At 43.3% G+C, this 26,628-nt stretch overlaps 1 protein-coding gene and 1 pseudogene across 1 annotated transcript in view; both read left to right on the top strand.

Moving 5' to 3' along the window:
* Nucleotides 1-26,628, top strand: part of UBE2G1 (ubiquitin conjugating enzyme E2 G1) — a 97,465-nt gene that overhangs the window by 20,390 nt on the left and 50,447 nt on the right. The gene's annotated exons all lie outside the window — the stretch shown is intronic.
* The window catches only part of LOC148109005 (large ribosomal subunit protein eL19 pseudogene), a 28,232-nt pseudogene extending 1,604 nt beyond the window's left edge, over nucleotides 1-26,628 (top strand).

The raw sequence follows: 26,628 nt of genomic DNA, 5'->3' as shown, positions 1-26,628 counted from the left end.
GAGGTCTTGATGGACACTGTAGTCTGGAAGCCCTTGAAATTGTATTCAAAACGGTGCATTTGGTGAAGGGAAGAGAGGGTCTGTCCCTTTAATTAGATTCCCATGGGGTTTTGGAACCACCTACCTGCTGATGTCCTCTAACTGCCCCTGACTCCTGGCGTTCCCTTAAGTGCCGCTTCAGACTACAGAAAGCTGCACACCTACCTACATAGAGGGGTCTTGACCGATTTGTACTTTGGATGCCATCACTGCCATCTCCCACCTGGGGAGGTGTGCTGTCAGCAGGAGCCCAGTGACACTTATTTGGGTATTATGAAGATGTTGCATTACACCGTCCTTTTTAAGGGGACCTTCAGGAGTAAATTCATTCTTTTTGCTAGCAATGCAAATAACTATTTAATCATTAAAATAATTTTTTTAACCTTAGTGGTACTTAATTGTGGCTGTCTGATCATATTTCCTTTTTTTTTAAATCAAGATTTTATTTGACAGAGAGTGCAAGTGCATGCACACCCAAGCAGGGGGAGCGGCAGGGAGAGAGAGAGGGAGAAGCAGGCTCCTGGCAGAGCAGGGAGCCCAATGTGGGGCTCGATCCCAGGACCCCTGCATCATGACCTGAGTCGAAGGCAGATGCTTAACAGACTAAGCCACCCAAGCCCTCCCCCCTTTTTAAGAGATTTTATTTATTTATTTGAGAGAGAGAGAGAGAGGAGCACGGGGAGTCATGCATTTTTTTAAAAAATATTAGAGAAAGAGAGCACGAGGGAGGGGAAGGGCAGAGGCAGAGGGAGAAGACTCCCCACTGAGCAGGGAGCCCAATGTGGGGCTCGATCTCAGGACCCTGGGATCGTGACCTGAGCCGAAGGCGGACGCTTGATGGACTAAGCCATCCAGGCGCCCCCGTCATATGCATTTTAAATGGAATTTTATAATGTCCATTGTTTCTGATTCTGTTAAATGTCTTTCATGGATTCTCTTTTTCTCATCTGTTTCTAATTTATTTTGTATTTTGTGTATCTCTATAAAGCATATTCTACTTGGGGGGCAGGATAAGATATTTAAAAACAAACCCCTCTGTGTTCAGATATTTCCTCTTTTGTTACATATTCCTTTTCCTATGTAACACATACTTTTTACTTGGGACTGTTCTTTCCTTTTTCCCATCTCTGTTTAGTAAAATAAGCTCACCCTTTATGGTAAAGGACCAGTAGTTTAAATGTTTTTGCTGCTTGGACGTCTTCTCCAGCACCCTCATCCTTGCGAAATAGTTTTTCAAGGCCGTTGGCACTGAGAATATGTCTAGATTAGGGCCTGACATATTTTTAGTGAACTTTTACCTTCCCTACTCAGTATTTTCTTTATCCTTAAGGCGTTTATCATTTTGTACTTGGCTATGATTTTTATGTAGGTGTTTGCCCTTGCCCCTTCGTGTGATGTTAACTGGTCAGGCCAAAATAGTATCCTGTTTTGTAATTCCCATTCCCATCCTTTCCCTCCTCAGTCATGTAGAGTCTTTGTAGTGATTCTGCACTTGGCACAATGGTTCCTCGTAGCCAGTGGAAGACTAGATGTATGTTCAGTTGAACAGTTAAAACAGTAGTGGTGGTGGATTGGCCCATCACTCGTCATGATGGACATTCTGCTGGTTTGCCTCAGGGTTCCTGAACTTGATTGATCAAATTTCAAAAAATAGTCACTTGAAGACATTATTGTATGTACTAAGTTTGTAGGAATCACAGAGATTGAATAACCGTTAGGTTAGTCGATAAAATCAGGATTTAGAAAGTTTTCTATAGTTGGGCAGAAAATTTGCTAAAATAGTAGATAGTAGTTATTTGTCTTTAAAAAAAAATTGCCAGTATGAGGTCAGGGAGACCTAACTTTGCAGTAGGCAGCTTGTGGGAAGGAGACTGTATTGATCACATTTATGTTAGAACGGGCTCTGTTATGTTGTGGTTAAACACACACACACACACACACACCCATCCACCCCCAGAAAGTCCCCGTGGCTTAAAATACAAGGGTTTATTTCTCATCGGCTCAGGTTGACAGAGGTCTCTGCTCTCTGAGGTTCTCGCTGATACTGCAGCTACCATCTCAGATGTTGCCAGAGAGAGGTACTGGTGCTTAGAGGCTCTGTGCAACCAGCCGGTACAAGGTCTAGCCAGAAGTCATCGGCTCCATCTAGTCCCACGGTGCCTCCCCAGCCACAAGGGGGCAAGGAAAGTCCTCTTACCTCTGTGCCCATGACGGTTCCGTCCTGTTCCTAGCCACCGCGCACCTACCTCTGTGCCCATGACGGCTCCGTCCTGTTCCTAGCCACCGCGCAGTCCTTGCCGGACATGTACTGGGCACTCAGTAAATCTGTGTTAGTTGCTGCTAAGTTAAATCTCCATAAGGGTTGTTAGAAAGGGATTTCCTTGCAGATGATGTTAGAACTAGGCAATCTTTTTTTTTTTTTTTTAAAGAGAGGGAGAGGCGGGGGAGGGGGCAGAAGGAGAGGGAGAGGGAGTTTTTTTTTTTTAAGATTTTTAAAAATTTATTTGTCAGAGACAGAGCATGAATGTGCACGTGAGCGGGAGGAGGGGTAGAGGTAGAAGCAGGCCCTGTGCTGAGCAAAGAGCCTGATGTGGGACTCGGTCCCAGGACCCTGAGATCATGACCTGAGCCGAAGGCAGACGCTTAACCCACTGAACCACCCAGGTGCCCCAGGAGAGAGAGAATCTTTTTTTTTTTTTTTTTTAAGATTTTATTTATCTATTTGACAGAGAGAGACAGCAAGAGAGGGAACACCAGCAGGGGGAGTGGGAGAGGGAGAAACAGGCTTCCCGCTGAGCAAGGAGCCCATGCGGGGCTCCATCCCAGGACCCTGGGATCACGACCTGAGCTAAGATCACCTCAGGTCACGACCTGAGCTGAAACGGCCACCCAGGCGCCCCTAGGCAGTCTTTATTCTTGAATTTCTGCAGTTGTGTTTGCTTCCTCATGAGTCCCTTTCTTCAGGCATCTTTATTCCTTTTCCCTGTTGATTCCTCCTTTCTTGACTCCTTTTGAAAGCATAAGCTGTGTAGATGAGATGCAGTGTCTTATGTACTGTGAGGAACCATGAAAACTGTTTGACTATCCAGTCGGTATATTTAGGATTATTTTAGTTTAGGTCTGGGTATGATGTTAACTAGCATTAATATTACTGTTAACTAGCATTAATATTGGATGTTCATTGGGTTAGTATAAAGAGTGATCACCTGTAAAGCCTTCTTTCAGTAGGTAGAAAATGTACCTTAAGATGAGAATTAACATTTGTCTTCACATTAATGGCAGTAGGTGATACTTGTATTTCAAGGGAAGTGTAGTCATTTTTATAAAGAGGATAAATTGTAAGTTGCATAGCAATTCTGAGTACTATATTGTTGAAACGTGAAGAGCAGACTTTACTATCCTGTTAGCAGTCCTAATGTAAAACTAGTTTGAAAAGTGCAGTCTTGAATTATTTAATACTTTGTATTCAAATTATGTGAAATACCATCCTTTTTAAAATTTTTGAATGGTACCCTAGGTTGTTTTCTTAAATATGGTTTGCTGTGTTTTTCCTCCCTGTCTCAATTTGAGTCTCTGGAGTCTGTTCTATTTTTACTCGTGGCTCCTGCATACTGAAGTGGTCTCTGATTTCATGCTCTGCAGATCAACAAGAGATCTCTTGTAGGATGAGAATTGGGTAATAGGTGACTATTAGGGGAGTAAACAGTTCTTAGTAAGTTGGTAAACATTTATTGAGTGTGGTGTTTTCAGTAACAGCGGTTCTTTACCAGATATCTCTTGGTACTATGACTAAAGATAATTCCAGATTAAATGCAGTCATTGGTTTTCTGCTGTAATTGCTAGAAGTGACTTTTTTTTCTGGTGTTGTTGAAGCTCTATATTCTATATGTTTAATTTTTTAACTTTTTTTTAAGGGATCACTGAAAACAATATGTATGAAATATTTACGGATTGTTGGAAATAAGCCAGGACTGTTGAATTTTAAAAAGTCTTGTAGATCAAACCACATCTTCATTATGAAATGAAAGTAAAACAACCCTGTTTAAAATTCAAAGTGAGCAACATTTATTCTTTCCAGGGAAGCAGAATCTGCGTGAGGCTGGGGTTGAACTGTTTGATTATTTGTTAGATTCCCTTTGCGGGACGTTGCAGAGAAGACCTAATGACACCTTCTCCCCCTCAGTGATGAGCCTGAAGTTGCTTGTTCGGAGACTGGGGCTTTCTTGCATCTCTGGCCGTCTGGTGCTCTCATTCCACTGGTTCCTTCTGGGTGTCTGGCCCAATAGGACGTCGTATCGGACTTAATTTTGAGTCCATTTACTTTGCAAAACTGATTTAAAATTTTCAGATAATTTTGTTTCCAAGGTGAAGCTTGATCTTTTATTTCTCGGGCACGTGAATGCCTATAGTAAAGCAAAGCTTGTTTGAACCGGAGGACATTTCTACAGGCAGGTAGAATACTTACTTGGCATTTTCCCACACTTGAACTCTTACCACTTTTACTTCTTAAATTCTGGTTTGTCTGTGTATTCAGTTTGCTCTTTGACATTGGTGTGCTCAGCCCTTTAGTCGTTCTTTTAAAGTTATGTCATTTTTTCCCCTGAGTTTTGCCTGCTCCCCACTCCCCCCTTTTTTCCGGGCAGAGAGCCGCACGGGACTTTGTTTGTTGGATAGGCAGTTGGTATTTATGTCAGAGAGAAAGGACAGGAGATTTCAGGAGAAGGGCCCACAGGGTGTGATAACATATTTATTACTGGAACATATTCACTACATGGAGCCAGGGCTCCACAGAGAAATGGCTGATTTGTCTGGGATTGGAAGTGTTCGGAACATCCTGTCTTACATACCGGAAAGCAAGAAAGCTATCAAAGGTCGATGGGCAGGCAACTTTATCACTGGGCAGGGTTCCCATTGGACAGATTGCTCCGTGGGACAGTTTGGGTGGATAAAATGAGTACTAATTATGGATTAAAACACAGTGTGTTAAAATCCATGACTTCATAATACTAAAGCCAATGACAACAGCAACAGCCGTAATAGCAAAACACCTTAACAGTCACCTTGGAAGATGTGGAACCAACACCCTCTAGGGTAAGAGTAAAGAATCAAGTATTCATCTTTCAGGACTTTCCTGGGTAACCCAGTAGTCGATAAAGAGAAGTTTTTGTGTATAATAGTATCCCAGCTAATAAAGAAAGGAAAGAATTAGAATATCTCCATTTCACAGCCTAATGAAATAAAGACGGTGATCGTTACTGAGTGCAGAAGCTGGTAGGTGGCGGAGTGGCGGCTCTTGCACCTGCAGGTCATCAGTAGAGGGACCAGCTGAGACGTGCTTCCTGGTGTGATGCAGTGGCACCCCCGTGAACTTTTCTTGTAAGAAACCTGATTCTGGGGGTGCCTGGGTGGTTCAGCCATACAGCGTCTGCCTTTGGCTCAGGTCATGATCCCAGGGTCCTGGGATCGAGCCCCGCATCGGGTTCCCTGCTCAGCGGGGAGCCTGCTTCTCCCTCTCCCTCTGCTCCTGTGTTCCCTCTCTTGCTGGCCTCTCTGTCAAATAAATAAATACGATCTTTAAAAAGAAAACAAACCTGATTCTGAATCTGATCAAGCTTTTAGATCTGCCAATATAAGGTCCAGAAGAACTTGTTCAAAGACCCCGTGAGAGGATGTACTTGTAAAATCCAGAAGTAAATTCTATAGGACAGGTGTCTTGGTTTCAACCAATAAGTGACAAGAAAAGAAAACAGCTCAGGGAACCTATAAATTAAAGAGACATGCTTATGTGGGGATCTTGTTAGGATGGGTCCTGGTTCTAATCAGCTAACTGTTAATTAGTCTTAAGGAGCAAAAGGGAAATTTGAGCGCTAGATAGGTGGTGCTAACAAATGGTGAATCTCTTAGGGTATGATAACAGTGTGGCTATGTTTTAGAACTTAGGTGGAAACACTGGTAGATGGAAGTATGACATCTGGCGTCCCTTTTGCTCTGCGGCTGCAGCCATGAGAGTGCTCAGGGTTCAGAAGAGGCTTCCCTCCAGTGCCCTGCGCTGTGGCAAAAAGAAGGTCGGGTTGGACCCCATGATGCCAGTGAAACCACCAGTGATAGCTCGTGCTGGTAGATCCAGAAACTGATCAGCGATGAGCTGATCATCCAGAAGCCCATGACCGCATTTTCGGCTCCGTGCCAGAAACCACTTTGGGCATTGATAAGCGAAATGGTCCTGGAGTGCTCAAATGCCCGAGAAGGTGGCCTGGATGAGGAGGACCAGGGCTCTGTGCCGGCTGCTGAGAAGATACCGTGAATCTGAGAAGACAGGCCCATACCTGGAAGTGAAGGGTAATGTGCTCCAAACAAGCAGATTTCCGTGGGACACATCCACACGCTCAGGGCGGACGAGGCTGCAAGGAGCCTCTGGCTAACCAGGCTGGGGCCTGCAGGCGTAAGACCAAGGGTGCACGTGAGGCTGCAAGGAGCCGCTCCCGGCCAAGAGGGAGGAGATCATGAAGACTTTGTCCAAGAGGAGGCACCAAGAGCTAGAACCCCCTTTCTTCTGTCTGTACGCAGTGGCCTCAGCGATTACTGCGATCAGTTATTCAATAAAACAAATCTTTATCCCCCCCCAAATAAAGTATGACAGCTGGAATTTACTTGGACATCTAGGTTGAGGAGGTAGGGTTGGGGATGTAGGTAGACGAGGTGGGCCACGTGCTGATGGTCGACCTGCATGGTGGGACATGGTACATCATTTTACTGTTCTACTTTTCAGCTGAAAAATTGCTGAGTTTTAAAAGTCATATGTTGATGTTTTGATCCTATCTGAATTGCATAAAATTCAGTTATGTGTGAGGAAAATTTGTTTTCTCAGTTGTTAAATTTTTTTCTTGAGCTATTTACTCAGACTAAGATGAGTAGAACTTTTTGGTGATGGTATTTATAATTTGAATTATCTGTGAAACTTGAATTCATGCCTTATTTTTTCAAATGTAGGGTTATTTTTAATTTATCATCAATTCCTGCTTGTCTAATGGTATACATTTTACTAGGGTGTACCAAAAACTATAGGAAAAAAATATGGTGTAAATATTCCTGAACTATAGGCTTACGAGAAGATTCAAGAAAAACCATGAGTATTGAATTAAACATGGATATGTTACACAGTTAAAATGAAAACTTGCCCTAACATTTAAGATAAAAATGAGGTTTGAAAGAAATTTATGTTTCAGGATATTTGTGTTCTCTGTAGTTAAGAGTTTTTTATTTTGTCAACTTCCTAGTTTATTCATGGGTCTCTCTCCTGGTTGGGCTAAGGCCTTTTTTTAATATTAGGATTAAAATTACTTCTGAGACCCATTCCTTTTACTTAGGCATTTTCCTGAGTACTAGGCGAGCTACGTCAAGAACCTTTTTTCGTGTTTTTGACTGGGCGTCCTGGTTGTCAGTTCTTTGAGGTACAAACTGTTAAGTTGTGTGCTGAATGGTAACAGCAGTAACTGGCCGCTCTCGGTTGTTTTCGTGTCCTGCTGCTTATTCCTCATGGGAACGTGCTTTAATGTTGAGGGTAACCTCGGCTCTGTCTTCAGGATACGGAGGGTTTAGCGTTGTTTTAGAAACCAGCGGGGGTACCAGCATGTTTGTTTGCCTCAGTTTTTTCTTTTGGCCAAAAGTCTTTGCTACTTTTTTCCAGAGATGTCCCTGGAGCTTTAGTCTCCAGAGTTTTATCTGCTGCAACTGAGGAGAAATTTACGAGTAATATATTTTTTCCCCGCTTCCTGAAGTATAGTGAAATCTCTTACCCTTATACAGGAAAAGAGGGCTTGACCTTCCTTGAAAATTTCATAGCTTTTACGCCATAGGATCATGTAAAAATTATCTTATATAACAATTAAAATGCAGTCGTATCAGATTTAATTCTGTGGCCATTTAACAAATATTTGGGTACCTTTTTCTCTAAGAGTAATACTTAAAATAGCAGAACATAAGAGTCTTGCCGGCACAGCGTTTACATTTAGTGTGGGAAGACAGATAATAAACTAGATGATTAAGTTAAAAATGTGGTGTGTTAGATTGTGATAAAGTGCCCCAGAGAGAAAATAAGGCCGAGGAAGAATGAACAGTTGGGGTCGGTGCTCTCCAGGCCTCTGGACTAAGGGCTGCGCTCTGAGGTGGGAGGACAGTCTGACAGGAGCACGGTGGGAGTGGCGGGATAGTCTTCATAGGTAAGGACTTTGTTCTTACGCTGACGTGAGACAAGCCATTAGAAATGCTTCCGCATTGAGAGTGACATGATCTGGGGCTCCTGGGTGGTGCAGTCGGTTAAGCGTCCAACTCTTTCTGCTCAGGTCCTGATCTCAGAGTCCTCGGATCGGAGCCCCACATCAGGGCTCCGCGCTCAGCAGGGAGTCTGCTTTGAGATTCTCTCTCCCTCTGCTCCTGCTCTTGCATATGCTCGCACGCTCTCAAATCTAAAAAGAAAAAAAGAAAAAAAAAAAGAGTGACATGATCTGACTCCTGTTTGAACAGGATCAGTCTTGGATTGCGATGTGAGAATATGGACTGCAGGGTGACGGGGGCAGAAGTGGGTATGTAGACTGGGTGTGAGGCTTCAGCAGTAGGTCAGACGGATGCCATAATGGCTTGGACCAGGATGGTGGCAATGGAGAGGATAAATGGCTGAAATCTTTTTCTATTTTCTGAACAGAGCTGTCAGGATTTACTGGTGGATCAGATGTTTTTTGGAGTGGTACATGTGTGAGCGAGAATGTTTCAGGAGGCCTTGTTGTTGGTCTGAGCAGCTGAAAGGATTGGACATGGCAGTGAGGTGGAAAGACGGCAGGACCAGGACATTATCAGGAGCTCAGTTTGCCTGTTAGACGTGGATGCAGAGGAGTCATGTAGGCAGCTTATAGTACATGATCAGGAGTTCAGTGAAGAGGGGCGCCTGGGTGGCTCAGTCATTAAGCATCTGCCTTCGGCTCAGGGCGTGATCCTGGCGTTATGGGATCGAGCCCCACATCAGGCTCCTCCGCTATGAGCCTGTTTCTTCCTCTCCCACTCCCCCTGCTTGTGTTCCCTCTCTTGCTGGCTGTCTCTCTCTGTCAGATAAATAACTAAAATCTTAAAAAAAAAAAAAAAAGTTCAGTGAAAGGTTTGGCTCAGAGATGTAATTGGGAAGTTGTATGTAGATTGTATGTAAACCGTGCGGCTGGATGGGATCAGAGAGAAGAGAGTTACGGAGTAAGTTTTGGGGCACACCACCGTTAAGCAGTCAGAGAAATTAGCAGAAACTAGTGAGGGGGGCGGTTATGAGGAGGAGTGGTTGGAGAGGTAAGTGGAAAACCAGAATATGGTAGCCTGTAAGCCAGCCAAAAAAGTTTCAAGGAGGGAGGAGATGACCTGTGTCAAACAAGAGGTCAGGTAAGATAAGGACTGATAGAGGATCACTAGAGGGGAATGGTGACTGAGAAAGATGGTTTCAGGGGGTATGGTTGGGGGCAAATGCCAGGTCAGTGAGAGCTTGAGAGAATGGGAGGGAGCAGTTGGAGGCATGGATACAGAGGAGTCCTCTTAAAATACCCCACTCCAAAGTTGGGCTGTAAAACGGGAGCAGAAAACTGGGACACTAACTGGAATGTGCTTGGGCGTCATATTTCTCTTTGTGAAGGCTGGAGAAATGATAGCGTGTTTGTTGATGGGATTGAATTCAGTAGGCAAGGGAGCATTGATGACAGAGGGGAAGGTAGGAATTTCTGGAGCAGTGTCTCTGAGTGGGGGAAATGAGATAGGATCGAATTACAGCCCTGTTTGGAAGCCTGAGCTGGGAGCATGGGCGGCTCATCCAAAATACCACAGAGAAGGTGGGCTAATAAAGTATATGGGCAGAAGTTCAGGGAGCAGGTGGCGCTCTGTAGAGTGTCGTAAATTTCAGTACTTACCTCCTAGGGTTTTTGTGAAGATTGAACAGGTTAATACGCATAAAGGGATCAGAACAGACTGAGCGCTCAGTGTTGACCACGGTCATCATCACTTGTAGACGTAACTGTAAGTGATTTGTATATGAGACTGTTGAGATGGTAGTGTGTGTTTATACAGTTACAGTTACTTACATAACCAGTGTCCTCCAGTCTCTGTGTGGCACTGTGGAAACACTGCCTTTTCACCGGAGCCGTGTGGGTCAGGCTGTAATTTCTGGTTACGCCATGGTTTCCTGCAGAGATGCCACCGGAGATGCTGCTCGCACAGCGCATCAACTTAGAGCACATCCCGAAAAACAGGATTTCCGTGCCTCGAATCACAGACATTGTCGTTTTATGTTGATGGTTTTGAAGGTGGTTTTTTTTTTTTTTTTAATAAATGAGTGAAAGTTCCTTTAACAAAACTGTAACATCGTGTAGTAGAAAACAGAGTTCTTTTTATACTTCAGTTAGGATAGAAGTAGCAGAGAAATCCACATGTATTCATGTAAATTTTATTTGCAGCCTTGGGGCCAGTTGGGAAGCTGGGAGAGTGGGACCTGGGGATACTTGGGGAACCTGCTTAGACCCATACTGGCTTTAGGTAATACTCCTATCTTGAAAATGAGACAATACTTAAAATCTGTCAGTACGTCAGTGTCGTTTTAGGGCGACATGGGGATGTAAGGGTGAAAAGGGAGATACCCACAGAACTTCTGTCGAGAGACAGTGTTTCTCTGATGGAGGATAAGATCTTGAATCCCAGGGTCTGACTGGGTTGTTGGGTAAGAAGTAATAGGACTGGAGCAGGCGGGTTTGGTACGACAAGACCCAGGAAGGTCAGAACCCTTTAGGGGCTTTTAAATGAGCTGGGAGCGCTGGAAACTGGAGAGAGGACGGTTAAAGAGGACTTGATTTGAATTCAAGGTTGGTAATTGAAAGGAATTTAAAATTTACTGTTTGAAATGCCTTTGGACCTAAGTTATTTTCATATAATTATGTTTTCTGGCACCCTTCATTGATAACTGAGTGTTCACTGTTTGAAAACAGCATTCTGAGATACAAAATAGATGTTTAAACCTAGATCCTACAGTCTGTTTATCAGCTAGGGGAGTAACATTCCGCAAGGAAGGTAAGCGATGTGATGCTGTGGGTTTTCGTCAGAGGGGGAGACTGACTACCTTTAGTGAGAAGGCTTCATGGAGGAAGTGATGGCGTGGGATGCCTTTGGAAATGGATGTTTCAGGTACCCGCATCATTGTTGGTAGGAAAGAGTAGTCTCTGCATGTGGTATATATCGTTCAGGTGAAAGTGAAATCCAAATAAATTTTCCAGAGCATGCCCCCTTGCCCCCACGCACGGGTTTCCCCCAGTGAATCGTTTGGAAGTTTGTGGGCAGGTGGGTGGGAAAGAGTAAAGGGTAAGGGGGTGTGAAGCCCAAGTAAGCTCTGGTAGAGTTAGCAACCACATAAAGAAATCATCAGTTTCTGTGATGGTGAAAGGGAATATGCTCGAAAAGCATAGGAACATAAAAATGAAAAAAAGCTATAAGCACAGAAAAACAATGTACTATGTTCTTAGTTTTTACAGTTAAAGTGAATTTTATTAAAAATCGCAACAACACAGGCAAAGTCAAATTTTCTTAAAATAACAGTTCTTAAAGTAAATTTCTTACAGATAAATGAGCGCAAGGACCCAGTAGAAAACCAGACAAGGGCAGGAAGTCTGTTTATGGAAGATTGCACTCACGGAGGCAGTGTTAAAGCTACGCTGAGGTACTCTTTCCCCCCCACCACGAGCTGTACCATTTAGTGGTGAGGACCCTGCCACTCCTCAGGCCTCCCTGGCGGTGTCCAGCGCTCGCTCCCCATTAGTTCCCCCACTCTTCCGGACAGTCACGTTGTATCCCATGAGGAAAAGCGTCCTTGCACAAAAGAAACCGACAGAAATGGAAAACAATTAGGAGGAAGTGCAACTCAGACAAGGAGAAGAAAACATTTAAAAAAGAAAAAAAATGAAGGTGCTGTTGAATATTCGGTTTGTCAACAGGAACAGAACTCTATGAAAAAGGAAAGGCGTTCTTGGAAGATAAAACTGAAGAAATCTACCAGAGAGTACAACAAATAGGAAACTGTAAAAAAGGAGCACATATTTTTTAGGAAGAGTGAATAAAAGTATTTGTGAATATTGTGTGAATATAATTGATGAGAAGTTTTTTGAAAACTTTGAAGGTGTGGTGCATTAGGCAAAGTTAAGTGGCAATTTTCTCAATTGTGTCAGTTTTTCTAAACATGGAATGTAAACAAAAGGGTAAAAAGTAAAGTCCAATAATGCCAGCTTGCTGTATATAAAAATGTACCAGTTGGCGTTTCCATCTACTACTTGTTGGCCCATGTCTTTGCCAGTTCTGGTTAAAATTGAGAATCACTTCCCAATCTTAAGATATAAGTGATTTCTTTGTATCTTTAGAAAAAGTTAACATCCGTTTATTGGACATTTGTATTTACTCCTCTGTGCAGATGTTGGGTTTAATCTCTCACTGATTTGTTAGTGCTCTTTACCTGTTCAGGGATTAGCTCTGTTGTGTGTGTTTCTTCCTCAGTTTGTCTTATGGGTTCTTCCCCCCTTTTTAAACCTTTCAGAAATTCAGAGTTTTTTTGTTTTTTTTTTTTTAAGATTTTATTTATTTATTTGACAGAGATAGAGACAGCCAGCGAGAGAGGGAACACAAGCAGGGGGAGTGGGAGAGGAAGAAACAGGCTCATAGCAGAGGAGCCTGATGTGGGGCTCGATCCCATAACGCCAGGATCACGCCCTAAGCCGAAGGCAGACGCTTAACCGCTGTGCCACCCAGGCGCCCCAGAAATTCAGAGTTTTTGTGTCATCAAGGTTTGTTCTTTTCATTTGTGGCTTCTCAGTTTTCTTTTTAAGATTTAAGACTTTTCCTAAACCAAGATCATAAAAATGTTCCCACCCCATCCTCCCATATATTTGTTTGTACTTTTTGGTCTTGTTTTGTACATTTAAATTTTTTGTATTTGGACTTTTTTGTTGTAAGGATTTAGGTGGAGATTGACTTTTTTCATATGATGAACGAGTTATCTTACACCATTTTTGACTAATTCATTTTTTCCCTCTCCTGATTTGAAACGCTGTCATTCATTATATACCAAATTTTCATACAGGTGCCTTTGTCCCTTATCACTTGGGTAGTTCATTTTTGAAGTTTTGATTAAAAAGAAAAGTCACCTTTTTCTGTCTGTAAGCTTTTAGGATTTGGTGTTCTGAAAAAAAATTTTTTTTTTTTTTAATGTGTCTTAGTATGAGCTTTTGCATTAAATGTCTTGGGCACTTTGAAGGCACTGCTATAAACTTAGGTCTTGCAATTCTCACAAAATTGTGTGTGTGTGTGTGTCCCCTTTTCTATTTCCTGTGTTACCTCTTTCTGGAACTTCTGTTAATAAGGTTAGATTTGTTGGTTAGTGTGGGAAGGTTAAGCAGGAGAGGAATGGGAGATGAGGTCAGACAGCTGAAGAGGAAGGTGTGTGCGAGGTTCTCTTGGACATTGTGGGCCCTGGTGACTTGGGCTGGGACTCGGGTGGGGAGCCGTGGGGGGTTTCATTCAGCAGGGGAGACGCCATCTGACGCTTACTTGAATAGTTCCATTCTGACGCAAAAACTGCACCTCTCAGTCTTACTGAAGATGTACTTAGAGTAGTAGTTAGAACACACTTTTTCCGCGGCTAGAAAAGTTTGCCCCCAAATACTTAAAAATTCAAATGGTGTAATAGCTATACTTTTTTTAGATCAGACTTCAAATATTTGTGCGTGTGTGGTTTAAGTAAGTAAATTTTTAGTGCAGTGTTTTATTCTTGAATAGCTTATCAGTTAATGTTGGACTATATGTTTAACATTTATTTTAATAAGTTTAAATTTTGTTGACATTAACCCTTTTTGCATTGAGATTATTTTTACAAATTTAAAAACTGTTAAAAATAGTGAACACTGTTTAAAGAGCAAATGTTAATACTGGTCTTCAGATGTTAAGGAGGGAGTACTGGCGTCCGTTTGCTCAAGGATCGTACTCACCGGAATCACCTTGGTAAATTCCATCCACCGCCACGCCCTCCCTCTTCCCCCAAACCCACGGTTTTGATGGAGTGAGTGACATTGAATTTATAGATTAATTAGGGAGATTTGACATCTTTGTGATACTGAGTTATCTTTCCAAGAACAAAATCTGAGTTCCTACATATTCATGTCTTTAGTGGGCATTTTATTTATTTATTTTTAAAGCATGTTCTTATTCCATCAGACTTCAGTTGCTCCTGGGGACAGGTCATTTTTCAGTGTATTTTTTGATTAATTAGTATTTATGTTTATAAGAAACCTCTTAATTCGTTTAATTTTTTAAGTGACCACTTTGTTAATAGTTTTTATTTGGTTTGGGCAGTTTTCCTAACTGTACAGGAATCATATTCAGATCTCTTTAATTATATTTTTAACCTGTGTCCATTGCCCAGTTGTTCTAAAACAGTTAAATATTTATATTGTCTTTTATTAAGAGTATATTAACCGTGTCATACACTTTTGTTTTATTTTTCTTTCCTCAAGGAGCGTCCATTTTATTATTCGTCTTCATTTCTTGTTTTCCGTGGTAGTTGTCATGGCAGGCGACCTTGTCTTGTCTTGTTATCTGACTTTAATGGGAAATGTGATTTTCACCTTCTTGGCATGATGTGTTAGGCGTGTATACATAATCCTTAAGGAGTATATGCATCTTTGCAGCCTAACGTATATTATGTGGTAGGTCTTTCTTAAAGATACTGGTACTATACGTATCTCTATTTTATTGGGATTCTCTTCCATTTAATATCATAAAATAGATCATGTATACTACATGTTATGAAAGATTTTCAGCAACAGTGAAAATGAATGCCTTTTCTCCTTGGACCTTGATGTGATATCTGCTAAAAAGATGGAGCCTTCCTTGAATTTGTGGAAGATTGACACTTTTAAAATTTATTGTCGGGTTGTATTGACTAATGCTTTATTTTAGTAAGAGGTTAAGTGCCCAGTGTCCGAGGCCTCATCATGCGGGTTCCACACCAGCCTCTCTGTCACCGAAGTTCTCTCGGGTTGTCAGCCTCCTCAGCTGTGAAGTGAAGGAGGAGTCTGCAGCTCGTAGGCGGGGAATGGCAGCCAGTCTGTGGGCGCGAGCGCTGCCGTTGCGATGTACTTGCTCCCTTTGTTGGCTGTACCCTTCTCCCTCGTGCTGTCGCCAGTCAAGGGGTCATGCGTGGTGCAGGAAAGAGGGCCTGGAGGACTGTGCTCCAGCAGAGCCGAGCTCTGGCCTCCTCCCGACGGACAGGTTGTCTGCCAGTCTTCTCTACCTGCTGTTCAGTGTTTTGACCCTCCAGCTTGTCGGATTGTTTGGAGACAAAGTGAGTTGGTGTTATATATATTGCTTATCTAGACGGGTGTCTAGAATATAGTAAATGCTAAATGGTAGTGTTTGCTGTTACTTCAGATTTTTGTCAAGGGTATTCTCTCTGCTGTTCGTGCACAGTTGGCTTCATGAAATGGGAAACTTTTTTGGGATATGGTTTAATAAAGTTTAATAACTTGATTCAGTTAAAGTTGAATTTACTGTGAAAATGTCTGGGACTGGTGTCTGGAGTGGTCGGGGAGGTAACTGCCCACATTGCTCTCAACCTTGTGGAGGTCATCGAGGTAGGTGTCTGGTAGAACCAAGTGGGACTAGAGGACACTCTGCCTTTTCCTTGAAAATCGCCTGCTTCATCTGCGTCACAACACTTAGTAGCTTCACATGTACTGGAGACCTCGTCTTCTTCTTCTTCTTTTTTAATTTATTTATTTGACAGAGGAAGACTGTGCGTGCACGAGTAGGGGGAGCAGCAAGGGGAGCTGCAGGCAGAGGGAGAAGCAGACTCCCCGCTGAGCAGGGAGCCCGACGCGGGACTCCATCCCAGGACCCCGGGATCATGAGCTGAAGGCAGACGCTTAACCCACTGAGCCACCCAGGTGCCCCTACTGGAAACTTACGTCATACTTACTTTGGTTTCCTCTGTTTCATCTTACTCCTCCTTTATCCGCCCTAAGTTCACATAATTGTTTTTTAGTCCTGTTAATCGGTTTATCTATTTTTCTTCTGTTTCCTGAGTGACTTTATGTTTCTTTAATGCCTTTATTCTGATTTTTATTTAGCTTAATACATTTAATTTTAATTCTTGACTAAGTCGATAATATTTAGGCTTGCATCTTCTTCTGGGAATAGCTTTATTTGTGTACCAAAAGCTTTTATCTAGGTAGTTTTTATAATTATTACTAGGTTATCTGTATTAATTTTAATTTCCATCTTTTTTTTTTTTAATAAGCTCTGTGCCCAGTGTGGGGCTTGAACTCACCATCTTATGAGATCAAGGGTCACGGGCTCTCCCGACTGAGCCAGCCCCGCGCCCCTGGATTCCGTCTTTGAATGGAGTCACTGAGGGAGAGAGCTCATAAATGGTGAGGTCTCCTTCACCAAGTGGAGTGGTTTGATTGCTAAATTTTGAGGTGTCGTGGCCTAAATCAGTGGGATCTGCTCTCATCCTGTCATGTGTTCAGCCATTTTATTATTTTTGTCTTTCGGTCTTTCAGGACTGAGATAGTGATCGCCTTTATGTTTACCCAGTTTCCTTGTATTTGAAGTTTTGGCTCTAAATATATACTCTGAAGGTTTTGTTGTATATTGTTTGATAAACATATCTTCCTTATAGACTTTATCATTGTAAAAAGCGACCCTTTTCTGCCACCTTTCATGTTCTTTCCTTTGAATTGAACTGGTTTTAGGAGCATGTTGATATTTGTATGGTCTACTTTTGTCTTACCTTCATTTCTAACCTCCCAGAGTGTAGTTTTTTATGTTTGTCTCCTGGCGATCCCCTACTATTAGATGGAAGTTAGTCTTTGTGGACCCACGTGAGATGCTTTGTATTCATTGACATTAATGCTGTATGTTTGGTTTTGCTTCTGTAATACTGTTTTCTTCATTGCCTTTTTGCTTGTTTTTTTTTCCTATTTAATATTTTTAAATGAAAACATTTTACTTACTTTTTAAAAGAGTTCTTTATCTTAGAGAGTGAGAGCGTGTGCACGCTTGGGTAGGGGCACGGGCAGAGGGAGAGAGAGAATCTGAAGCAGACTCCCTGCTGAGCATGGAGCCCGGGCTCGGTCCCCGGACTCGATCCCAGGACCCTGGGATCATGACCTGAGCTGAAGGAAGATACTTACCCGACTGAATCACCCAGGCACCCCTCTTTTTCCTCTTTAAAGTACATTGTTTATTTTATTTGCTGTCCCCCATCTCCTTTTGTAAGTTCTGTATCCTGTTTCACTAGGTCTGAGGTACCCTTGATGGTAAGGTGCCTCGTTACTCGATAACCACGATGGTGGTTAAGTGCTGCCGAAGAAACTGGGACGTGCTATTGATGGTGATACACGTGCTGCTTTCGGAGACACTAAAAAGTGAAAAAAGTGCATCTCAGTATAGCTGAGATAAGGTGGTTTGTGTATAGTTCTGTGGTTATTACAAAGCTGTAGCTTTAATAGATTAACTTTTGTGTTTATCAAATAGATTTTTGTTTGAGGAGTGCTTGTGTGTTTAGAAATGTCTGTCAGTGGCTTTCACAAGTGAAATGATATTTTGGCTGACTATAGAATTTTTGAGCTACATTACCTTCCCTTAATAATAAACATTATTCTTTTGGCTTCTGGCATCTGGGGTTACTCCAGAGAAATGGAGGGCCAGCCTGACATTTTTCCCCTTTGTAGGTGACCTCCTTCTGCATGGGTATAGGTAGGGTTCTTTGTCCAGTACCTTCATCAGGATACGGCCATCTGGGTGAGATTCCCTGTTACGTTTTCCTGTTACGCGGTAAGCCATTTCCGTCTGTGATCCGAAATACTTTCTTCCACATCTTTCACTGAGCTTTTGCTCTGACACTTCTTTCCTCGGGAAACACCAGTTTTATGCTTGTTCATCTCCCTGTCCTGTCTTCTGTTTTATTATTTTTCTAAGTGCTTCCTTTGTCCTTTTCTGTTGTGTTCTTTGTAGTTGCTTGAGATTATCTTTCGTTTCCTAGCATTGTTTCTTCAATCGCGGGTCTGCTGCTTCCCTCATGTGATGGTTTTCATGCTGCGGTGGCCTCAGCACACCGTCCAGGTATATTTCTTTATGTCTGCGAGCAGCCCTTTCAGTTTGTCTCCTGTATCTCCCTCTTAAAAAAAAAAAAAAAAAAAAAGCCTTTATTACTTCTTGTGGTAAAAACAGGTAAAACCACATTGTTTTTGAGAAGATGGGTAAAACCAGTTACAAAGCAACTAATACCAAAATTTATTCTCCAAGGGCACAAAACAAGTGTTTTAGTAGATTGTTGTATCAAGTCCTGCTGTTAGAGGGCTTTTATTAATGACATGAAATATGGAAACGCCATTATTCACATGTAGGCTTCAGGATGCTTCTTTGTACCCAGTAGAAGTCTGTTTCTGCCGTGTGTGCTTTGTGGATGAGGGGGAAGTGTTCACAGACCTTTTTTTCTCTTTTTTCCTATTAATCATTAAGTCTGTTGATTTTTTTCCCCCCACTTAGTGAGTTGTAGACTAGAAAAAAACTCATTGAGATCATGACTGACAGGGTGCCTTCATCCGTGTGGGTCAGAACAGACCTGGCTGTGAACTTGTCCTCTGCCGACTTGCTCTGGTTTTATTCTGAAGAAAGGAAGTGATCAACACTGTGCCCTTTAACCTTCCTTCCAAGTTGAAGGACACAGTAAAACGGTGAATGTGTGAAAATTGTGGTCCCTAAGAATGAGACTCTGGCTGTGGCTTAAAAAAAAGACACAAGACTTGTGTACTTGAAAGTATCTTAGCTGTTTAGGGAATAGGTTCTCCCATGGTTTTGTTTGTTCGTTTTTTTTTAAAGATTTTATTTATTTATTCGACAGAGATAGAGACAGCCAGCGAGAGAGGGAACACAAGCAGGGGGAGTGGGAGAGGAAGAAGCAGGCTCATAGCGGAGGAGCCTGATGTGGGGCTCGATGCCATAACGCCGGGATCACGCCCTGAGCCGAAGGCAGACGCTTAACCGCTGTGCCACCCAGGCGCCCCTGTTCGTTTGTTTTTAAAGATGGCCAGCCCACAAGCTTTCTTCATGTTACTGTGCGTGTTGACAACGTTATCTTAATTATTGTCGTAGACATGCCTTCAGTGTGGCACGTGGTGTATGCCAGCAGCATATTCAGTATTGTGAAAAGCCTGAATTTACTTGAGTCTTAAGTCATAGCTTATCTTTGTAATTAAAATGATCCGTATCTTAAGGGTTCCAAACATAAAACGTAAACACACACTTAAGCTGTGCTTGGTTGCCCGTAATGTGGCATCTTCCTAAGATCTATAGATTTTTCACTATTCCATTAACTCGCCAGATAGTTAGAGAAGACCCGCTACGTGCCAAAGACTGTAGCGTGGCACGGATCGGATTGCTGGGCTCCATCAGTAAACACCCATGCCCTTTTCGAGCTGCGTTCTTGCAGGGGGTGGGGGAGGGGCACAGAGTTAAGAGAACGGTGTAGAGGGCTGTGGGCGATATAAAACAGGGAAGGGGGCTGAAATAGGGAGTGTATATGTGTGTGGGGTTGTACTTGAAACTAGGCGGACACCAAGGAATTGAGTTAGGTGAGGGAGAGCAGTTCGCCCAAGCCCAGCGAAGGAGGCGGAAGGTTGGCGAGACATGCTGGCAGGTTCTGAAGGGCCCTGTGGCCGCGACCACCTTGCCGGCCTGACCAGACTCACCCGTGTTAAAAGATCCCGCTGGCTGCCGGGTTGAGAACACACACCGTAAGTGTCACCCACACACACATGTAAGTGACATTCATGACCAAAATGAAAGCTTGACCAACAGTATCTGTGTTTCATTGTTTTCTTCTGTTAGGGAAAGGTGCTGCTGGCGTCCCCCCAGATCTGTTTCATGACCGCATGACTTGTGGTTGGGAAACGCCTGCTGAATGTGATGTGGCCTCTGATAGGTAGGGCTGTGTGTATTAAGGGAGAGAGGAAGAGAGGGTAACACAAAGAAGGATAAAAACTTCAACATTATACACACACTTAGCTTAAAAAATAATTAAATATGAGGTATACCAAAGGCCTAATAATGAAGAGCCCCACCCCCCAGAGGCAGGCAGCTACTTAAAAAAAAAACCTTTTTGGTGCAAATTTTGTGGGGCTCTGCATTTCTAAAACGCTAGTAGTGTTTATTTTTGTTTACCAACTTTAGACATTGTTGACTTCTTGCTGTGACAGATGTTTTCAGTCCCACTTCTCACTATTGACCTCCTTCACCAGCCCTGGGCGCTTGTGGAGTGGGCGCGGGCGGCTGGGGAGGGGGTTCTGCCCAGAAGATTAACTACCACCTTCCTGCCACCCTCCTGCCCTCCCTCCCCTCCCTGGCAGCAGCCCCTCCGGGAGTACCCTGGGCTGCTCCCTGCACTCTGCCTGATCCGTTCCCCTTCTCGCATCCACTTTCCATCTTCAAGAACCATGCGCCGTCTGCCTTGTCTTTCAACAGAATAGTTTTAGTTAGATGGTTATTTTAAAATTTGTTTAGATAAATTTAATTATTAGGAAGGAGAGGAAATGAACACATGGGCTCACACTGGCACTGTGAATGGGAATATAGATTGGAGGTTGGCCACAGTTTTTGTTTTTTAATACGTGCAGTGTGTGTATTAGGCATTAGAGATATATTTACAAAATTTGATCTTTTTAAAACAAATTTTAGACATTTCCCCATGTCATTAAATGCTCTTTCAATGTACTTTAAGTAGATGCATAGCAGTTTTCCATATTCTGTTACCATAATACTCCCGAAATTTTGACTTTGAGGGTGTTTTTGATTTATAAATTATTTAAATTATATAGCTAATGCTTCTGTGGATTTTCCTTATGAACAATATTTACATGTTTTCTTGGATTACTTTCTCTTAGGAGTGGTCATCATTGCAGCAAAGAAGAGCATTCTTTGAGGTTCATTCTTTCTTTCGGTTTTATGAAATGCAGCTGGCATACAGCGTGGTGTAAGTTTAAAGTGTGCGGCATCATGACGTGTAGTGTAGTGTGAACCTCCGTCACTTTACACAGTTACAAAGAAAAACGGTGGTCTTCTCCCCCTTTGGATGAGAACTTTCAGGATCTCCTGCCCTCGCAGCGTTCGGGGCTGGCAACAGCTGTGTGCGCCCTGGCTGTGATGTCGCCCGTTATCTTGAATGGAAGTTGGTCCTGTGTGAGGTTCTTCATAAGTATCACCACTTGCCTTGTAGGAAGGTTGTGCTCATGTATAGTCTCACTGTCATTGTATTAAAAGTCCCTTTTTACTATGTTCTTAGTACTATCAGGGACTTCTGAAAATGTTCTTGATTCTGCCAGGTAAACAGAAATTACCGTAATAATTGCCGAGAAAAGTTGGAACACTTCTTGACAGTTTTGAAGTGTGTGTGTGTGTGTGTGTGTGTGTGTGTCGTTTTAAATGTTTGTGAGAGCAGTTGTTTGTCTTTTAATTTGTTATGGCTATTCTGACATGGAAATTTTTTTTTACTTGTCCAATTACTTAGGCTTTCCTGTGTTTTCTTCCTTTTCTTTAACACTTAGAATGTTTCCTATTTCTAAGATCAGATAAGACTCTGGAAAATCTGAAGGTCGCCTGGAAATGGGGGATGGAGGGAGAAACTTGACAGCAGTTTCTTTAAACACAGCTGACCTTTGGCTTGTGTTGAGAAAAATCCATCCTAGTAGTTGAATTTTGGTTTGTTGCTGTCTTGCCCTGCACTGTAGCGGTGTTAAATTATTAGATGATTCCGTGGAAGTACTTTATAACGTGTAAATCTTTTTAGATGGAGTTGGAGTTATGAGTACCAGTAGCTTGGAGCTCTGGGTAATCTGGCTAAATAAACTAGTCTTCCACTCAAAGGGCATGATGCTTCAGCTTTCTCCAGTGAGTCATGGAATGTCACCAGGGAATTTGTCACTATTTGGCATAATTCCGTTAGGAACTTCTGGTGATAGTTGAGTCCTTTTGGGGGAAAAATTAACTTATTTACTTTTAGACTAAGAGAACTTTTACTGACCCTTTAAGTCATTTATAAATAGCAACATGTTATAAAAATGTTTAAAAATTACTGTTTAAAAGGTCTACATGGTAGTGGGCCATGCAGCATAGGAAACAAAGTAATACTGGGAAGCGAGAAATTGGCTTCTGAGTTGGCTGCAGCAGATTGGTATTATTTTGAAGGGATCCCTGTTTTCTGAGGTTGTTGGAATCCTTAACCATTATAAAAATGTCCTGGGAAATTTCAATGTATTAAAATCTTTAAACTGTAGAAGTAAATTCCTATGTCTGAGAAGTTGATTGTAAAGAGAGAAAAATCTGTGTAATTGAACACAATTACTGATGGTTTTGGTGTATTTTTTCCTCCGACCTTCTAAATACGCGTTTGTTTGCATATTGTGTAATTGTATGTTTGTTGTCCTCCTTACTGAACAGGGCCTGTGCGGCTGTGCCCCTCTCTTCACTGTTAGTGTTGATTTTGTTTGTAGATGTTGTGATCGTGTGTTGCTCTCCTTAGTGAACAGTGCCTGTGCGGCTCTGCTGCCGTCTTCACTGTTAGTGGGGATATAACACAAGAGCCCGTCACATCATTTCTCATTTAGACTTGCTTTGGTAAACGTTTTAATTCCAGTTTTTCATGTAGGTGCTTAGGTTTCCTGTGTGCATTTCAGTAACTCTGCAAGGATCTCAGAGTTGTGTCATGGGTTCTTGGCACGCAGTTGACACTCCCCCTTGCGATGCGCCCTGCCACCTTTCCTCCCTCCGGTTGTCAGGGCACAAGACCGTGAATTCAGGCCGAAATCTTAGGTTTTACTGAAATGTTTGTTCGTTCTTTTGACATTTATTATGCCCATTAAACCACCCAGCACAAGTGAGCGCTTTTGGTGTGCATAAGGTGCTAAAGTGCTTCTGCAAAAATAATTCAGTATGTCAGTTCCTCGAAGAGCACAAAATACTAGCAGCCTGTACATGTACTTAAAAATGTCAGTTTGTGGAAAGTCTTTTTAGTTGTTTTTTTTTTAACCAACACTGGCTTATCTTCACGTTCTGGTTCTCAGCTGGGAGACCCAGACTAGCCGTTAATTTTCTAGTCTAGGCTGCGACTTCCACTCTGTAAAAGGGATGGCCCCCAACCTGGTGGGGTTTGCTGTGTCTTCTAAGCCCGGGCAGTGTGGGGATCCATCTAGGGTTGCTTCTGCCCTCTGGGTCTTTAGTGATAGTGAGGGTGCTGGCTTCCTGGTACCTTGGGGACTCCAGTGGACCTGTGCCCTACAGAGAACAGAGGAGAGCACCGTCCCACGCAGGAAGAGAAGGGCAGGTGTGTTTCAGAGGTTGCACGTGTCTGTCTCGTCGTGTGTGTTCAGTTGGAGTGGCTGCTAGAGCGTATGGCGTTGAGAAATCTGGAGTACCGTGACTGGTGACCGATTCCTGCCCGGTGGCCCACATCACAGGCTTGAGAGTAAGAGCAGCGGCGCCCGCAGTCTCAGCCTCAGGATCTGTCACACAAGGAGGTGGGCAGGTGCTTGGCTTCCATTTGGCAGGCTCCACATTGATCTGATTTGTATATTGGGCTTTTATTGTTGTGATAAAATACACATAACAGAATGTATCATGCTAGCCCTGTGTGTGTCATTCATTGGCATTAAGCACACTCCAGGGCTGCCTATATCGAGAACATTTTCATCGTCTCCAACTGAAATTCTGTACCCGTGGCAAATACTCCCTGTTCCCTCCTCCCCAGCCCCGTGTAGCCACCACTGTCTCATTGGGCTGCTCTCAGTACCGTGGCAGAATCACAGCACGTGTTCCTCTGTGTCTGTTTCCTAGGTTTGTGCGTGTCGTAGCGTGTATGCAGTCCTTTCCAAAGGCAGCATGACACTCCACTGTGTGTACAGACGGCGCGTTGTCGGGCTGTTGGGAACGATGCTGCTGTGGACCTGGGTACCAGTGTCTGTTTGAGCCCTTGCTTTTCATCTTTGGGGTAGACAACCGAAGTGTGATTGCTGGGCCATACCGTCATTCCACTTTAGATGCTGTGAGGGGCTCCTGTGTTGTCTTGACAGCAGCTGCTCCATCTGACGTTCCCGCCAGCAATGCACAGGGCTTCTGATTTCCCTACATCCTTGTCAGTATTCGTTGTTTTGTTTTTTTTTTCATTTTTTTAAAAAAAATAATAGCCATCCTAATTGGTGTGAAGTGGTATCGTCCTATAACTTGGATTTGAGCATCTTGTCGCGTGCTCCCTGGCTGTGTGTGTCTTCTTTGGAGAGGTGCCTGTTGAGGTCCTCTGTCCATTTTTGAATTGGGGGTGTGTGTGAGTGGATGAACTTCCCGTTCTGGGTGTCAGTCCTGTGTCAGGTGATTGCAGATCTCTGCCATTGTCTGGGGAGCCTTTGACGCACAGGGTTTTCATTTCAGCGAAGTCTAGTTTACCTTCCCCCCCCGTGTTGCCTGTGCTTTTCATGTCATATTAAAAAAAAAAAAAAACATTGCCAACTCTGATGTCTTGTGTTTTCTTCAAAGACTTCTATAGCTTTAGCCTTTATGTGTAGGTCTTCGGTTCCTTGTGATTCCTGAATATGGTGTAGGAGCCTGACCAGCTGTCCTAGCACTGTTTGTTGGAGACGTGGTCCTTTCCCCGCTGAGTGCTGTCGGTCTCTGTGACGAAAATCATGTGACCATATATGTGAGGGTTTATTTCTGGGCTTTTATTCTAATCCATTGATCTGTGTGTCTTTTTATGTCACTACTACACTGTTTTGATTATTGTAGTTTTTGTAGGAAGCTTTGAAATTAGAAAATAAGAGTCGTTCATCTTCTTTTTCAAGATTGTTTTGGCCATTTTGGAGTCCCTTGAGGTTCTGTATGAATATTAGGATGGGTTTTTCTTTGTCTGCAAAAAGTGTTTTTGGGATTTTGATAACAATTTTTTTGAATCTGCACATCTCTTTCGGTAGACTTTTTGCATATTTGAAGAGAAAATTTGGTTGTTTAAGGGTCTCATTTTAAAAACATCTTTCAGTCTCTTTAAAGTGTTCGTCCTTTTTACTCCTACGCTCTGTGTGTACATACCTGGAATGTGGGTGTGATACCTGGAATGTGGGTGTGATACATGTGGTTTAAAGAGGCAGGTAAAGGCAGCGTGTAGCTACTGCTCAGGGAAAAACAGTCGCGTGAAGCGTTACCTCCATGAAAGCAGAGTGTGGATAGTCAGCGGACGTGTGAAAACGGAGGCCTGTTCCTTCGGGTGCGCTAGGAAGAACGTGTATTAGGTAGAGGTCGTTAGTAGGAATGACGGGCGCCTCTGGACGCCGGAGGACAGCGTTGCCTGGAGCCTGGACCTCGAGTAGAGAGCTGGGAGTGCGCCTGAGAGCCCTGCTCTGGACACCCGGTGCCGGTGCGAAGCTGTAGTCTGTTTGGCCAGGATCGAGAGTGAAGGGGCTAGAGAGCGTGCCTGCTGAAGCGGAGTCCTGTCGTGGTCAGAACGGACGCTGGTTGGAAACCCAGAGTAAGCCGATCTGTTGTTGCTAGCGCCTGCTCTCCGACCCCGCACGCTGCGTAATTAGAGTCAGGTGTGATTGTGCATCCGTTTGCATCGCCTAGATGTAAATGTGATTTTGGCAAACTCTCATGGTAGGTACTTGATATAAATCTGTACATCAACAAGTGCTTTCTGAAGTGTGTGGTTAGCATGGTTCTTACTTTAAGCATAGCGTTTATACTGAAGGGCTCGTGTGCTGTAGCAGTCAGGTGAGGTTTTGCGTCTCCTCTCCCCTAAATTAATGGCTCTCCTCGAGCATTTACAATATAATTGAGTTATAAAAATAAAGCTAAATTATATGGGCAGAAGGTGGCAAACTCTGTAATACAAAGTGCCAGGGAGCACAGATGAGACAGTTAACTTATTCCTGGTTTGGCGTGAGGAAAGGGGGTCGGATATGGTTTAGGGGAAGTTCAGCAGTTGTCAGCGTGAGCACCCCTGTGGGTGTGTTCAGGGGTGCAGGGGCCATATAATAAAAGGTGAATGATTGGAAACTTCATTTTGAAGTCGGATCACAGAGGACCGGAATTATGTCTGAGAAAGAATAATCTGGTGGCAGGTTGCAGTTTGGATTTCCGGGAAAGACAGCGGAGGCTGCTTGGAGAGAGGTTAGCCATCAGTAGCCGACTACAAGGCTGGGTGACCGAGGGGAAGGGAGTGATGGAAAGTCAAACGGAAGAATGGTTTGGGAGGGAGCGTGAGCTCAGGGTGACCTCTGGTAGGACTGTCCAGATCTCCTGAAAGGTAAATTTGGAAGTAATCCCCTACAGAAGGTAGAATTTGAAGCCTTCCTTGTGTCCAAATGCCCAGAGGAAAAGGGCAGATGGTGGGATTTTATCGGAGGGCAGACGGAGGGAAAGCAGTGGTGGAATGAAGGACGAGAGTCACTCAAGCCCGAGGGAGGGAAGTCTGGAGGGGAGGGGAGGGGGGAG

This window comes from Ursus americanus, chromosome 14 (genome assembly GCF_024610735.1).
Source record: "Ursus americanus isolate L20-20 chromosome 14, mUrsAme1.1.p, whole genome shotgun sequence".
NCBI lineage: Eukaryota > Metazoa > Chordata > Mammalia > Carnivora > Ursidae > Ursus > Ursus americanus.
The sequence above is the reverse complement of the archived record's forward strand: the minus strand, read 5'-3'. Positions and strand labels throughout refer to the sequence as shown.